We start from the raw sequence: 13,698 nt of genomic DNA on the forward strand, positions 1-13,698 counted from the left end.
CTGTGCGTCTTATCTCCCTCCCCAGGGTGGTCCTCCAGCAGCAGCGGTCTCTTTCCAGCGGTTGGGATCTAGTGTTGGTCGCCTGTTTACCAGACAGTGTCCTGGAGAGTCTCTCCTCTAAGACACTGACAGCCAAAGGCAGCGTTGTGATGGCTGCGTCTTTGGCTCTCCTGGAGCCGCTGTGACAGCCGCGTCATGCATTTTCGGTGGAGGAGCACGGCGTGCCCCAGCCTGGTCCTGCATCCAACAGGGTCTTTGGTTGTAAGCCACAGACACCTTTGACTGATATAAGCAGAAAAATAGTTTATTTAGATCAAGACTCTTAACTTCTTTTCTTGTTTAAAATTTAGGGACTCCGCGACTTGGATGGGCTCCTTTCTTTCCTCAACCATCTTTCACTGAACTTAGCATTTCTTTAAGTGATCTAGGTATCTGGGACTTTATCATCTTTGGCAATGAAAGATACTTTCTTGTAGACATTCCAAATGTGGTTTATGCTCATTGCTATTTCTGAGTTACAGAAGTGATTAGACCTGCCACTAGATTCATTGAACGAGCTAATATAAAAAGGCACATGTATTATGTTATCACATAACTGGCTTTTAAATAAATTCTAACTGTATTTAAATACAACTGATTGCCTATGTTCTCTTAGGCTTCATGGGCTTCACCGGGCCACCAAAGGCCTCGTTCACATAAAAGGTTAAGAACTCCTTGACATAAAGCATATTAGCTAGCTCGTGTTGGATTGGCTACAAAATTTTCAGGGCCCAGTAAAAATGGAAAGGTGAGATCTTTTGTTCAAAAGATTTTAAGAACTGCAAGATAGCAACAGCAGGCTGGCGCCGTGGCTCACTTGGCTAATCCTCCACCTGCGGTGCCGGCACCCAGGGTTCTAGTCCCAGTTGGGGCACCAGTTCTGTCCCAGTTGCTCCTCTTCCAGTCCAGCTCTCTGCTGTGGCCCGGGAAGGCAGTGGAGGATGGCCCAGGTCCTTGGGCCCTGCACCTGCATGGGAGAGCAGGAGGAAGCACCTGGCTCCTGGCTTCGGATCGGCGCAGTGCCGACTGTGGCTGCTGTTTGGGGGGTGAACCAACGGAAAGAAGACCTTTCTGTCTCTCTCTCTCACTGTCTAACTCTGCCTGTCAAAAACAAACAAACAAACAAACAAACAAAAAAACCTAGCAACAGCAAAGCAAGCGCAGAGCCTTACTAAAACTGGAGCCCTGCGTGACTGCACAGGTCGCATCCATGTGAAGCTGGCCCTGGCTGGCCGAACTTCCAGAGGGGTCAAGGGGCCAGTCTCAGGGACAATACCCAGACTGTGCTGGAAAACGGTTTGGTGGAAACGCAGTGCTCTTCCTTCCTTCGGGGACAGTACTGCAGCTTGTCCCCATGCTACCCTGGCACTAAGAGCTAGAAACTGCCCTGGAATCTGCTAGCACAGGTGAGTCCGCGAACTGGATGCCTGGAACTGTCCCCATCGCTGGGGCTCTGTGTGACTCCTGGTTTTCAAGTTAAATGTGGGTGGGTGCATTTCATTGGTGGAGCCTAGCTCAAGGCCAACCCTCTAGCTGGAGCCTGGTGAGACAGACAGCTATGCCTGGCTACGTTCCACAGCGGGAGGCCAGCTCTGCCTGTGGTCAGAGGGCCGCCCCAAATACAGGAAGAGGGTTTAGATGCTAAGTGGTCAAATAAATGACGAAGGTTCTCGATAGAACCCATGTACCCGTGGGATCCCCTGACCACTTCTGAAGAAAGCCTGTGGGTTAGCCTAGGGGCGTGGTCACCTTTAGGGAGGAGCAGCTGTCTTCGGGAGGCAGCACTTTACATGCTGAGGTAGGGTTAACTTTTGTGAACATTGGAATAGTTTCTGGGAATAGTAAAGCGGATTATTTGGGATAGAGATCATTCTAGAAAATTCACAACCTATGGAGGTAGGACATAAAAACCTGGAATTTTTTTTTTTTTTTTACCAAAAATCCACAGTGTCAGGCAAAGCCAGGAAGCCTGGGTAGGCAATACACTGTCACAAAATGATAAGGAAGCCTCATTAATTCAAGTGTTTCCCTGAGGTACAGGATATGAATCAGTACAATGCACTTAAGGCTGGGTCAAGTCCCGGGGAAGGGGGCGTGCTGCAGAAATGAACCCCCCCCCCCACCCTGGCCGGCTGTGGCGCAGAAGGCGCCCCCTGGGGAGCAGGCGCTGGGCCCTGGACTGGGTTCTTGGCTTCTTGTCTCCCTTCCCACTTTCAGTGGACTTTCCTGGCCCCCTCTCCTGGCAGAGTGATGGCTGGACCATTGTTAAAAAGGGGTGAGGACAGAGCTGCAACAGCAGGGCTCGGCAGGAGGCCTGCAGGGTGTAAGCTGTCCCCCTAGAAGCGGGTTGAAAGACCACCCCTTGCTCTGCAGGGCTGAGCCCTCCAGCAGCTCCGCAGGAGGCCAGGAACACCACAGGCCCTGCTTGGCAAGACAGAGGCATGCTTGCTTCCCCGGGGGAACTCCCTGTGATAGCGTCCAAGAGCTGTTTGTGGGCAAGTTCTGAGAGGCAGCAAAAGGAAGGCCACTTCTCCAAGGCCCTGATATGTGTTGAACACTCTACATCTGTTGTCGCCTTTATTCTGCAGAGCTAAGGCTTGAGAGAGGGAGCATGCTTCCCACATCACAGGTCAGAGAGCTCAATGCCCAGTGCTCTTTACTTTTCCAACAGTTATCAAGGGGGAGTAGACACTGGCCACCATCATCTGCCTGAAGGTTGGAGATACTGGTCCCCTTCCTGTACTTATCACTGGGGACAGAGAATAGTCATCCCCACCTCTCCCTACCCACCAAGTAAATGTTCTTTGTCTAAAAACCTCTGATTATATTTTTGGTACTTCAAAAAATAAAATCTGGAGTGATTTTTGATTTACAGAGAAGTTGCCAAGATAAATACAAAGATCCTATCTACCATGCATTCAACTTTCCCTAATGTTAACAGCCAATGTAACTATTGTTGCATTTGTCAGAACTAAAAATTAGCATTGGTATAATGTGAGGACACTTAAAAAAAGTCATGGAAAATGGATTTTAAGGAAAGATAAGTTTGTTTTGATGATTTTTTTAATTCATGCATACAAGAAGAGTTTTTCAAAGGATTCATGGTAAATGCCTATTATGAAAAAATTGGGCATGATTTCAGACATTTTTGGTGCTAACATAAACTTATCTTTTAATTCCATTTCCATGAAGTTTTTGAAATGTCTTTTATTATTAACCAAAATTTGGAGTCTTTTTTGAATTTCACTAGCTTATTAAAGTTTTTTTAAAAAATGTTTTAGGGTCCAACTTAGGATAACACATTGCTTGGGAAAATCTCCAATTTTAAGAGGGTTTTCAGATTGCTGGTAGAGGGTTTGACTCAAGGTGAAAATAGAGTTTTACTTATAATTTTCTCTCATTTTTCTTGCCAAAATAGTTTGGACATTCAGTGCTTTTTAAAGTATGTGAGCTCAGTGGGTTCTTGCTGCTTCTTTGGGACATTAATGTCAGACAAGATCAAGGAGTTGGAAGATTTTAGAATAAAGATGCTGAAACAATGTAAAATAATGTAATGGTTGATAGGAAATTGGGAATATTCAGGTCTAAGTGTTGAGAAAAACCAGGATACTTTGTACACGAACTTCTACCACCCACCTTCCTGTGGAGTCAAGTAACTCTGGGCTTGGAGTAGGCTTGAGTCTTGTTTTCTGCTCAGGGCAAACGCGGATAAAAGCAGGCAAGGTGTGGATGAACTCAGCTGTGCAGCTGGTTTCTCTGAGATACTCAGAGTGCTGTTCCAAGCACCAGGCCTGTGCTGGCAGCATTCCAAGTCACACGTGCCTCCTTATAGTTGCCTGCGCTTCTGCTGTCGATTGGGCACCCTTGCGGATATAGTCTGCTTTCTCTTGAAATGGAACTGAAAGTGGAAATATGGCTAGGTATTCTTGAGTCTATGACATAGCTTTCTGCGGTAGGTAACATTATGACATTCATGATTTGGGTGATAAGAATGAAATTAGCCGGCGCCGCGGCTCACTAGGCTAATCCTCCGCCTTGCGGCGCTGGCACACCGGGTTCTAGTCCTGGTCGGGGCGCCGGATTCTGTCCCGGTTGCCCCTCTTCCAGGCCAGCTCTCTGCTGTGACCAGGGAGTGCAGTGGAGGATGGCCCAGGTGCTTGGGCCCTGCACCCGCATGGGAGACCAGGAGGAAGCACCTGGCTCCTGGCGTGCCAGCCATTGGAGGGTGAACCAACGGCAAAGGAAGACCTTTCTCTCTGTGTCTCTCTCTCACTGTCCACTCTGCCTGTCAAAAAAAAAAAAAAAAAAAAAGAAATTAAAAACTTAATTTCATCCATGGTCATACAACTAAGAAGCAGTGAAACAGGTCTTGAGCATCAAATCCAGTATTCTCTTACCCACTTTGCCACACGGAATCAGAATATACGGGTAGCTGGTACACATACACATGAGGGTACTTCACAAAGTGTGCAGAGGGCTGGCGCTGTGGCGTGGGGGGCTAAGCCTCTGCCTGCGGTGCCAGCACAAATATGGGTGCTAGTTCGTGTCCTGGCTGCTCCTCTTATGATCCAGCTCTCTGCTTATGTCCTGGAAAAGCAGTGGATGATGGTCTAAGTGCTCGGGCCCCTGCGCCCACGTGGGAGACCCAGAAGAAGCTCCTGGCTCCTGGGTTTGTATTAGCCTCGCTCTGGCCATGTGGCCATTGGGATGGTGTGCCAGCAGTTGGAAGATCTTTCTCTCTGTCTCTGTCTGTAACTCTACCTCGCAAATAAATAAATAAAAATCTTTTAAAAAATGTTTGCAGAAAAGTGGAATTAAAAGTTAAGTTTATGCTTGGTGCAAAAAATTTGAAATCCATGTTTTGCATAAGAGCTTTTCAAACAAGTTCATGGAAAAGACGTAGTATGATAAAACTGTGCATGCATTTCAGAATTTTTCCACCAAAATAAATGTCTTTTAATTTCATTTTCCAAAACTTTTTGAAGTATACTTTTCCTGATGTACTTTTCCAAGCAATAATTTCCATGAAGCAAAGATTATGCAAGTTCCAGAAATAAATAATCTGTGTCACTTACTGACTTTTTCCTACATGCAAAATTCTGTGCTTGACACTGAGAGGGGAATGCAGAGATAAAAGGAAAATCAACAAAGTCCTAGAGTGGAAAGAGCCCAGCTCAGTCACTGATTGGTTTGGTCTGGTCATGGGATCTCGTGGACGTCAGATGGTTTATTTGTAAGGTGAGCAGGTAGGATGGGATTACAGGAACCCAAAGCTCCTCACCAGTCCCTTGATTCTGCGCCTCCATCTTTGTGTCAGGCATGTCAGAGTTCAAATGCTGATGTCATGCCCACCCTCAAGGATCCTCCAAAAACCCTTTAAATCCAGGAAGCAATTAGACCACAGTAGAGCAGTAAATTGACTACCCCAGGCTGTAAGCAATCTATGGACAAGTACTCACTTGAACCTCTTCTGTACTCAGCAATTTTAGGGATAAAAGGCACATGTTAAATCTGTGCCCTTAATAAGTGTACAAATTAACTGGGAGAACAAGATGTAAGCACATGGAACGATGACTAATATAAAGACAGTAGGTGAGTCAGTGCTAAATTGCATTGTGCAGTCACGGTGTGGTGATGGTAAAATGGTAGCAACTAAAGTTTCTTGAGTTTTTAGGAGAATGTGCAAAACTTAAGGGGTGCAAAAGTCCTTCTAGAAATCAAGAGAAGTCATATTTTAATGCAACAATTTAAAAAGTCAAAATTAGTGTGAAAAATTCATGAGCAGAGTATCACTTTAAATAAGGACTGGGTTATTATGGATCTTTTTAAAATCTCAGGTTCCAGTAAGGTTCACAACAGCTCGTGCGCTTTATTGCTAATTTATTGCTTCACATTGTCTCATTTAACCCAACAATGGCTTTTTTTTTTTTTTTTTTTTTTTTTTTTTTTGGTAAAGGTTTTAGTTATTTGACAGGTAGAGTTATAGAGAGATGGAGAGACAGAAAAAGGTCTTCCATTTGTCTGTTCACTCCCTTAGGAGCTGGGCTGATCTAAGGAGCCAGGAGCTTCTTCTGGGTATCCCATGCAGGTGCAGGGGTCCAAAGACTTGGTCCATCTTCTACTGCTTTCCCAGGCCGTAGCAGAGAGCTGGATTGGAAGAGGAGCAGCTGTAACTCAAACCAGCGCCCACATGGGATGCCAGCACCGCAGGCAGAGACTTAGCCCATTATTTTTTTTTAAATATTTATTTATTTATTTATTGCCAGGCAGAGTTAGACAGTGAGAGAGAGAGAGAGAGAGAGAGAGAGTTATAGACAGTGAGAGAGAGACAGAGAGAAAGGTCTTCCTTCCGTTGGTTCACTCCCCTAATGGCCACCAAGGCCGGTGCTGTGCCGACCTGAAGCCAGGAGCCGGGTACTTCCTCCCAGTCTCCCACATGGGTGCAGGGACCCAAGCACTTGGATCATTCTCCACTGCCCTCCCGGGCCACAGCAGAGAGCTGGACTGGAAGAGGAGCAACCAGGACTAGTACCTGGTGCCCCAACCGGGTCTAGAACCCGGGGTGCTGGTGCCACAGGCGGAGGATTAGCTAAGTGAGCCACGGCACCGGCCAGAGACTTAGCCCATTATACCACAGCACCAGCCCTTAAACAATGACCCTGATGCTTAGATTCTGTTATCATCAGCTAACATTTGTAGAGCTCAAGTCATTGAGGTAACAAAGCACAGGGCTTGAATCCAGGTCTCTAGTTTTATAATTCGTGCCTTTTAAAAAAGATTTATTTATTTAAATGAAAGGCAGAGTTTTGGAGGGGGAGAGAGAGAGAAAGGAGAGAGATATTCCAGCCGCTGGTTCACTCCTCAGATGGCTGCCATGGCCAGGGCTGGGCCAGGCCAAAGCTAGGAGCCAGGAGCTTCATCCAGGTCTCCCATGAGGGTGAAGGGACCATCTTCTGCTGCTTTCCCAGGCACATCAGCAGGAAGCTGGATCAGAAGTGGAGCAGCTGGGATTCGAGCCAGCCCCATAGGGGATGTTGGCATTGTAGGTGGTGGCTTAACCAGCTAAACACAATGCCGGCCCCTATATAATTCATGCTTTTTGACATGACCCCAGATGCCCTTACAAATATACAGAATTCCCTGTCCCAGGAGAGAGGGCTGTGCCCCAGCGCAGCTGAGCTGAGGTGGGCTCTGCGCAGGGCAACCTCGTGGCCTTCCCCAAGGGCTGCTCAGTGAAGCTGCTCTCCTCACACCTGTTCCCTACCAGCTGGCCCACTCAGGCTCTTCTGTCCCCACCCAGTGGGTTCCTTGTGGCTGAAACCACCACTCAGGGCCCCACCCAACACCACCACTCCAGGGCGCTCTTCACATTCCAGGGTGCACGTCCGAGAGGGAGTGCGTTCCAACTGGGCTTTCCACCTGACCCCACCCAGAGCAGAGGCTCTGCAGTGTTTGTCAAGTTCTCCCAGCAAGGGAAGTCACACTGAACGCATGCCCTCTCTTAGAAGCGTTCGTCATCTGCAGCACTGAGCCCCGTTTCCGAGCAGGAAGTGAAACCACAGAGAACAAGTGAGATGTTGATCTTCAAATCGCCGCTTTGGAGCAGCGGGCTTTGCTACGGCAGCCCTGCCTCCAGCACACATCTGCCCAGGGTAGGGGGCAAAGATGCCCACCAGCAGAGCCCACGGGCCACTTCCTCTGAACTCTGCTGTGCGGGCCACAAAGCCCGTCCTGTGCCTTTGGGGCCTGGAGTTAGGTTTCTGCTGCCCAAGCGACTGGCTCGCAGTGTAGACAGAGGCCTGAGTGGACTAGATGTGATGTTAAAGGAGAGTCAGAATTCTCACCTGTCAGATGGGAGTGGGACTGAGGGTTACCTGGTCCGTTCTCTCACTTTACAGAGCCAGAGGAATCACGTGGCCTTGGAAAAGGTCACCTGACCGCATTGTGGTGGGAATGGGACGTGCAATTGAGTGAATGATATTGTGAAGTGGTAATTTTAACTAACCACAGGGCCCTTTTGATGATGCCCCAAAAGCGTTATTTTTAAGCACACAGCGAAAACTCTCTCTCCTCTTTGGTCTCACTTATTCTTTTTCTCCAGGTCCAGTGAGAAAACGTGTGGGATCCCTTACGATGTCTCCATTGCAGGGCCACATGCAACGTATTGGCTCTTTTGGTAGCAAAATTTGTTGTGTTGTGGGTCCAAACACAAATTGGTGTCCACCATCTTTGGTTTTATCTTTTAGCTGGATAGAAAAGATTTCTATTTTTACATTGTGGAAGAAAGAAGCTATATCTTAGATTTCTCAGCGTGCCTAGAAGATTTGTGTGCTATTTGCAGTGCTAACGTATTTCGGATGATTCTTCTAGGATGCTGGGTTATTTTGTCAGGCTGCTGAGATAACCACAACGGGAAGCCGTGTCCCTTGTCCCTCAGCCTCTCCTTCCTTCCTTCACTTTTTTTTTTTTTTTTTTTTTGGACAGGCAGAGTGGACAGTGAGAGAGAGAGAGGCAGAGAGAAAGGTCTTCCTTTGCCGTTGGTTCACCCTCCAATGGCCGCTGCGGCTGGCGCGCTGCAGCCAGCACACCACACTGATCCGATGGCAGGAGCCAGGTGCTTCTCCTGGTCTCCCATGGGGTGCAGGGCCCAAGCACTTGGGCCATCCTCCACTGCACTCCCGGGCCACAGCAGAGAGCTGGCCTGGAAGAGGGGCAACTGGGACAGAATCCGGTGCCCCGATCGGGACTAGAACCCAGTGTGCCAGCGCCGCTAGGTGGAGGATTAGCCTGTTGAGCCGCGGTGCTGACCTCCTTCACAACTTAAAAGTATTAAATGAACCTGATGAGTCCACAGACTAAAGAATGAAAGTTTACGGTGCATATGTCAACCAAGTGGGAATGTTAATTTGCTGTCAATTGCACAAGGATATTAAGATGTGTTTATATCACACACATACAGTACTATACACACACAAGTCTGCATGCCTTACAAGTGACCCAGTTCGTACACAGCTACCCACAATTCCTGGTTTCACATCACTGTCCAAGGAACTCCTACATGAAGTGCCCTCACCTTCTGCTGGCACGTGAGCTTCTTATCTTTTAAGGTGTGGCTCTGTGGTAACTACCTTAGGCCATTCTTTTCTTTGCAGCATCGTAAATTCATCTGTGTCCCTCCAGGTGGCTCATCATGCTTGATTGCCAGTAATTTGATTATATGTCTGTCCTCTGACTGAGGACGGGGTCATGACCCGTCTGTCTTGGTGTCCCAGATCCCAGCATATCCGCTAGGATGACGGGATGTATTCTAGCAAACCGTGTGTGTGCACAGGGCAGCTGGGTCTCCTGCTCCCTGAGTCATTTGGAGAGGGGTGGTTACGGATACCATGAATACACGGATCTCTCGATACTGGAAATGCTTTCGCCAATAAAGTACTGATGTGTTGGATACTGAGCCTGTGGGCATTCATATAAACTTGGGGTTGTGAATGAACACTTGATTTTTCCAAATGACTTCCAGTTCACTATTGCTTTTAAAAGATAAAATACTTACTCAAATATAGTCATTATTCTGTGTGGATTCCAAATTACCATTTTATGCTGTTGTCTTTTTCCATCTATGTGATTTCATGCTCCAGCAATGCATTTTTCGATCAACAAGTATTTATTGTGAGCTGTGCAGGCATCTTACGTAACAGTTTTCTGCTTAGCATACTGTTGCCGAGTTTTCTCCTGATATTGTAACTTTGGCTTCTAATACAACTGAAATGAGAAAAAAAAAAATCTCCTGTGAAGGTGTTTGGAAGCTCAGGATCCAGAGACTGGTGACTCTGATACCTTTACAGTTATAATTTGTCAGCCTACTGTGTGCAGTGTGCTCCAGTTTGCATCAGTGGTCTTTCTTAATCCCCTGTGGAGGACGCAGGTCCAGAGATGACAGGCAAAGGGCCAAGCTAGGGCGAGGCCTCAGGCTCACCTGAGACTAAAGCCCACACTCATCTCATGTATTGCTTCCTTTTTACATTAAACTACCCAAATTTTATTAAAGGCAAATGTTCGGAATGATTGAAATTGCAAGTGGAGTATAAATTCCTCGAGGCTGGAACTGTATATAAAACTGAATGTGTCATTTGATGAATTTGACATATCTTTGTATTTGTTTTTTTCCCCTATTTGTGAAAAATAGGCCTCACACTGTGATTCCTCCCCAGGCATCTAGAAATGATGCGAACATTTCACACCCTCCCTCCTTCCATCTGTCCCGAAGAACAATATGGAGGCTCTAACCCCAAATCGGAAAGTGTGCGGTGATGTTCGTGAATCCAACCACGTATTCATTCTTTTTTGTTCGTGTTCCTGCTGCTACTCAGGGCTCTTTCTTCTGAGGTATGGTGTTTCTCTCTCTCTCTCTTTTTCCCTCTCTCTCAAAGGTCCCAGAGTAAAGTAAAAAATACCCTGCGTAGTTATGAGACACTGCAGATCACTCATTCATTAATCAATTTTGAGCTCTTTGATATGTCTGAGGAGTGTCTGCAATGGGCACATTGCCCACCCTTGAGGACTGGTAGGCAAATCTGTGCATAGCTGATGGCAAGATGATATGATTTATTCCATATTAATCCTGTGAACAAAGTCTACAGGATTTCAGGAAAATAAGACATGAATTATACAGGGGAAGGGTGAGAGAGGGGAGAACAAGGGAGTCAGCACAGGGAAGGAAACCGCTGAAACTGGATGCTTGGCCATTGTGCAAACGTAGACTGGCCACTGCGTATGTGCCGGGCATCGCTCGAAGCGCCAGGGATGCAGAAGTGGATGAGACACAGCGACTCCCCTCAAGGCACTTGCGGGTTGGAGGAGTAAAAATGATGCATAATCCACTGACTGTTGCCTACCAAGATCAACACATAGCTGTGGAGGGCTGATGGGCCCTTCGTGGGCTGGGCTGTCAGCGAGGACCTCTGGGGAAGTGGCTCAGCGAGTCGTGAAAGCTGTGAAGATGCTTTTGCAGTGTTTGTGGGGCAGGGTGAGCAGGCAGGGAGGCGTGAAACAGCCAAGCAGAGCTCAGGAGGTCAGAGTTGGAGAGAAGGATGTGAGCAGGTGGGCATTTGTATGTCATCCTTTGAAAAATGCCTGTTCTTATCCTTTGCTCACTTCTTACCTGGATTGTTTGTGGTGTTGTTGTTGAGTTTCTTGAGCTCTGTAGACTCTGGATATTAATCCTTTATCAGGGCCGGCGCTGCGGCTCAATAGACTAATCCTCCACCTAGCAGCGCTGGCACACCGGGTTCTAGTCCCGGTCGGGGCGCCGGATTCTTTCCCGGTTGCCCGTCTTCCAGGCCAGCTCTCTGCTGTGGCCCGGCAGTGCAGTGGAGGATGGCCCAAGTGCTTGGGCCCTGCACCCCATGGGAGACCAGGATAAGTACCTGGCTCCTCCCTTCGGATCAGTGTAGTGCACCAGCTGCAGCGCGCCAGCCGTGGTGGCCATTGGAGGGTGAACCAATGGCAAAAGGAAGACCTTTCTCTCTGCCTCTCTCTCTCTCACTGTCCACTCTGCCTGTCAAAAAAAAAAATCCTTTATCGGTTGCATAGTTGCAAATCATCTCTCCCCTTCAATTCGGTTGCCTTGTTGACAGTGTTTCCTTTGCAGTACAGAAGCTCTTAGCTTGATGTAATCCCGTTTGTCAATTTTGGGTTTGATTGCCTGTGCTTCCAGGGTCTTTTCCCAGAAATCTTTGCCTATGCCAATGTCTTGCAGAGTTTCCTCAATATTCTCCACTAGTAATTTGATGGTAACAGATCATAGATGTAGATCTCTGATCCATTCTGAGTTGATTTTTGTGTATAGTGTAAGGTAGAGGTCTTCTTTCATACTTCTGCACATGGCGATCCAGTTTCCCGAGCACCATCTGTTGAGGAGACTGTCATTTTCCAGGGACTGATTTTAGTTCCTTTGTCAAAGATTAGTTGATTGTAGATGTGTGGATTCTGTTCCGTTGGTCTACATGTCTATTTTTGTGCCAGTACCAGGCTGCGTTGATTATAGCTGCCCTGTAGTATGTCTTGAAATCTGGTGTTGTGATGCCTCTGGCTTTGTTTTTGTTATATAAGGTTGATTTAGCTATTCAGGTTATCCATATGTGTTTCAGCATCACTTTTTCTAGATCTGAGGAGAATCTCATTGGTTTTTTGATTGGGATCCCATTGAATCTGTAAGTTGCTTTTGGTACTGTAGATATTTTGATGATATTAATTCTTCAAATCCATGAACATAGAAGATTTTTCTATTTTTTGTGACTGCTTCTATTTCTGTCTTTAATGTTTTGTAATTTTCATCATAGAGGTCTTTCACCTCCTTGGTTAAATTTATTCCAAGGAATTTAGAGTTTTGTAGCTATCGTGAATGGGACTGATCTTAGAATCATCAGCCATGGCATTGTCTGTGTATACAAAGACTATTGATTTTTCTGTGTTGATTTTATATCTTACAACTTTACCAAACTCTCCTATGAGTTCCAATAGTCTCTCAGTGGAGTCTTTTAGTCCCCCTATATATAGGATCATGTCATCTGCAAACAGGGATAATTAGATTTCCTCCTTTCCCATTTGTATCCATTTGATTTTTTTCTTGCCTAATGAGCCTGGCTAAAACTTCCAGAACCATATTGAATAACAATGGTGAAAGTGTACATGCTTGCCTGATTCTGGATCTTAGTGGAAATGCTTCCAACTTTTCCTCATTCAATATGATGCTCGCTGTGGGTTGAATTTAAATATTTATTATTTTTTTGAAAGTCAGAGTTACACAGAGAGAGGAGAGGCAGAGAGAGAGAGAGAGAGAGGTCTTCCATCCTTTGGTGCACTCCCCAATTGGCTGCAACAGCTGGAGCTGTGCCGATCCAAAGCCAGGAGCCAGGAGCCTCCCGCAGATCTCCCACATGGGTGTAGGGGCCCAAGGACTTGGGCCATTTTCTACTGCTTTTCCAGACCATAGCAGAGAGCTGGATCGGAATTGGAGCAGCCAGGTCTTGAACCAGCGCCCATATGGGATGCCGGTGCTTCAGGCCAGGGCGTTAACCCACTGCGCCACAGTGCCGGCCCCTATTCTTCAATTTCTTAATGTAATGTATCACATTTATTGATTTGCACATGTTGAGCCACCCCTGCATACCAGGGATAAATCCCACTTGGTCTGGGTGAATGACCTTTCTAATATGTTGGATTCAATTAACTAGTACTTTTTTGAGGACTTTTACATCTGTGTTCATCAGTGATATTGGTCTGTAGTTCTCTTTCTTTCTTATAAAAGGAGTTTGGGAGGATTCTCTCTCTTTCAGTTGTTTGAATAGTTTGAGAAGAATTGGAATTTGTTATTTTTTTTAAGACTTATTTACTTGAAAGCTAGAGTTACAGAGAGACAGAAGGAGAAACAGCTAGCGAGATTTTTCCATCCATTGGTTCACTCCCCAAATGGCTATAATGGCCAAAGCTGGGCCAGTCCAAAACCAGGAGCCAGGAGTTCTTCTGAGTCTCCCACATGGGTGCAGGGACCTAAGCACTTGGGCCGTCTTCCAGTGCTTTCCTAGGTACATCAGCAGGGAGCTGTCTTGGAATTGTAGAATTCAGCAGTGACGCCATCTTGTCCTGGATTTTCTTTTT

The 13,698-nt window shown here is 46.6% G+C and overlaps 1 long non-coding RNA gene across 2 annotated transcripts in view; it reads left to right on the forward strand.

The window, feature by feature from the left end:
• Nucleotides 1–13,698, forward strand: part of LOC103349973 (uncharacterized) — an 89,590-nt gene that overhangs the window by 10,737 nt on the left and 65,155 nt on the right. The window contains exon 4 of one of the 2 annotated variants that reach the window (XR_016210328.1): nt 26–633. The exons of the other annotated variant lie outside the window; for it this stretch is intronic. This is a non-coding gene — a long non-coding RNA (uncharacterized LOC103349973). Of the gene's footprint in view, nt 1–25; nt 634–13,698 lie in introns of those variants that run through there. 2 annotated transcript variants of the gene reach the window in all.

Source organism: Oryctolagus cuniculus, chromosome 7 (assembly GCF_051225735.1).
Source record: "Oryctolagus cuniculus isolate XC-2025 breed Fujian yellow rabbit chromosome 7, ASM5122573v1, whole genome shotgun sequence".
Lineage (NCBI taxonomy): Eukaryota > Metazoa > Chordata > Mammalia > Lagomorpha > Leporidae > Oryctolagus > Oryctolagus cuniculus.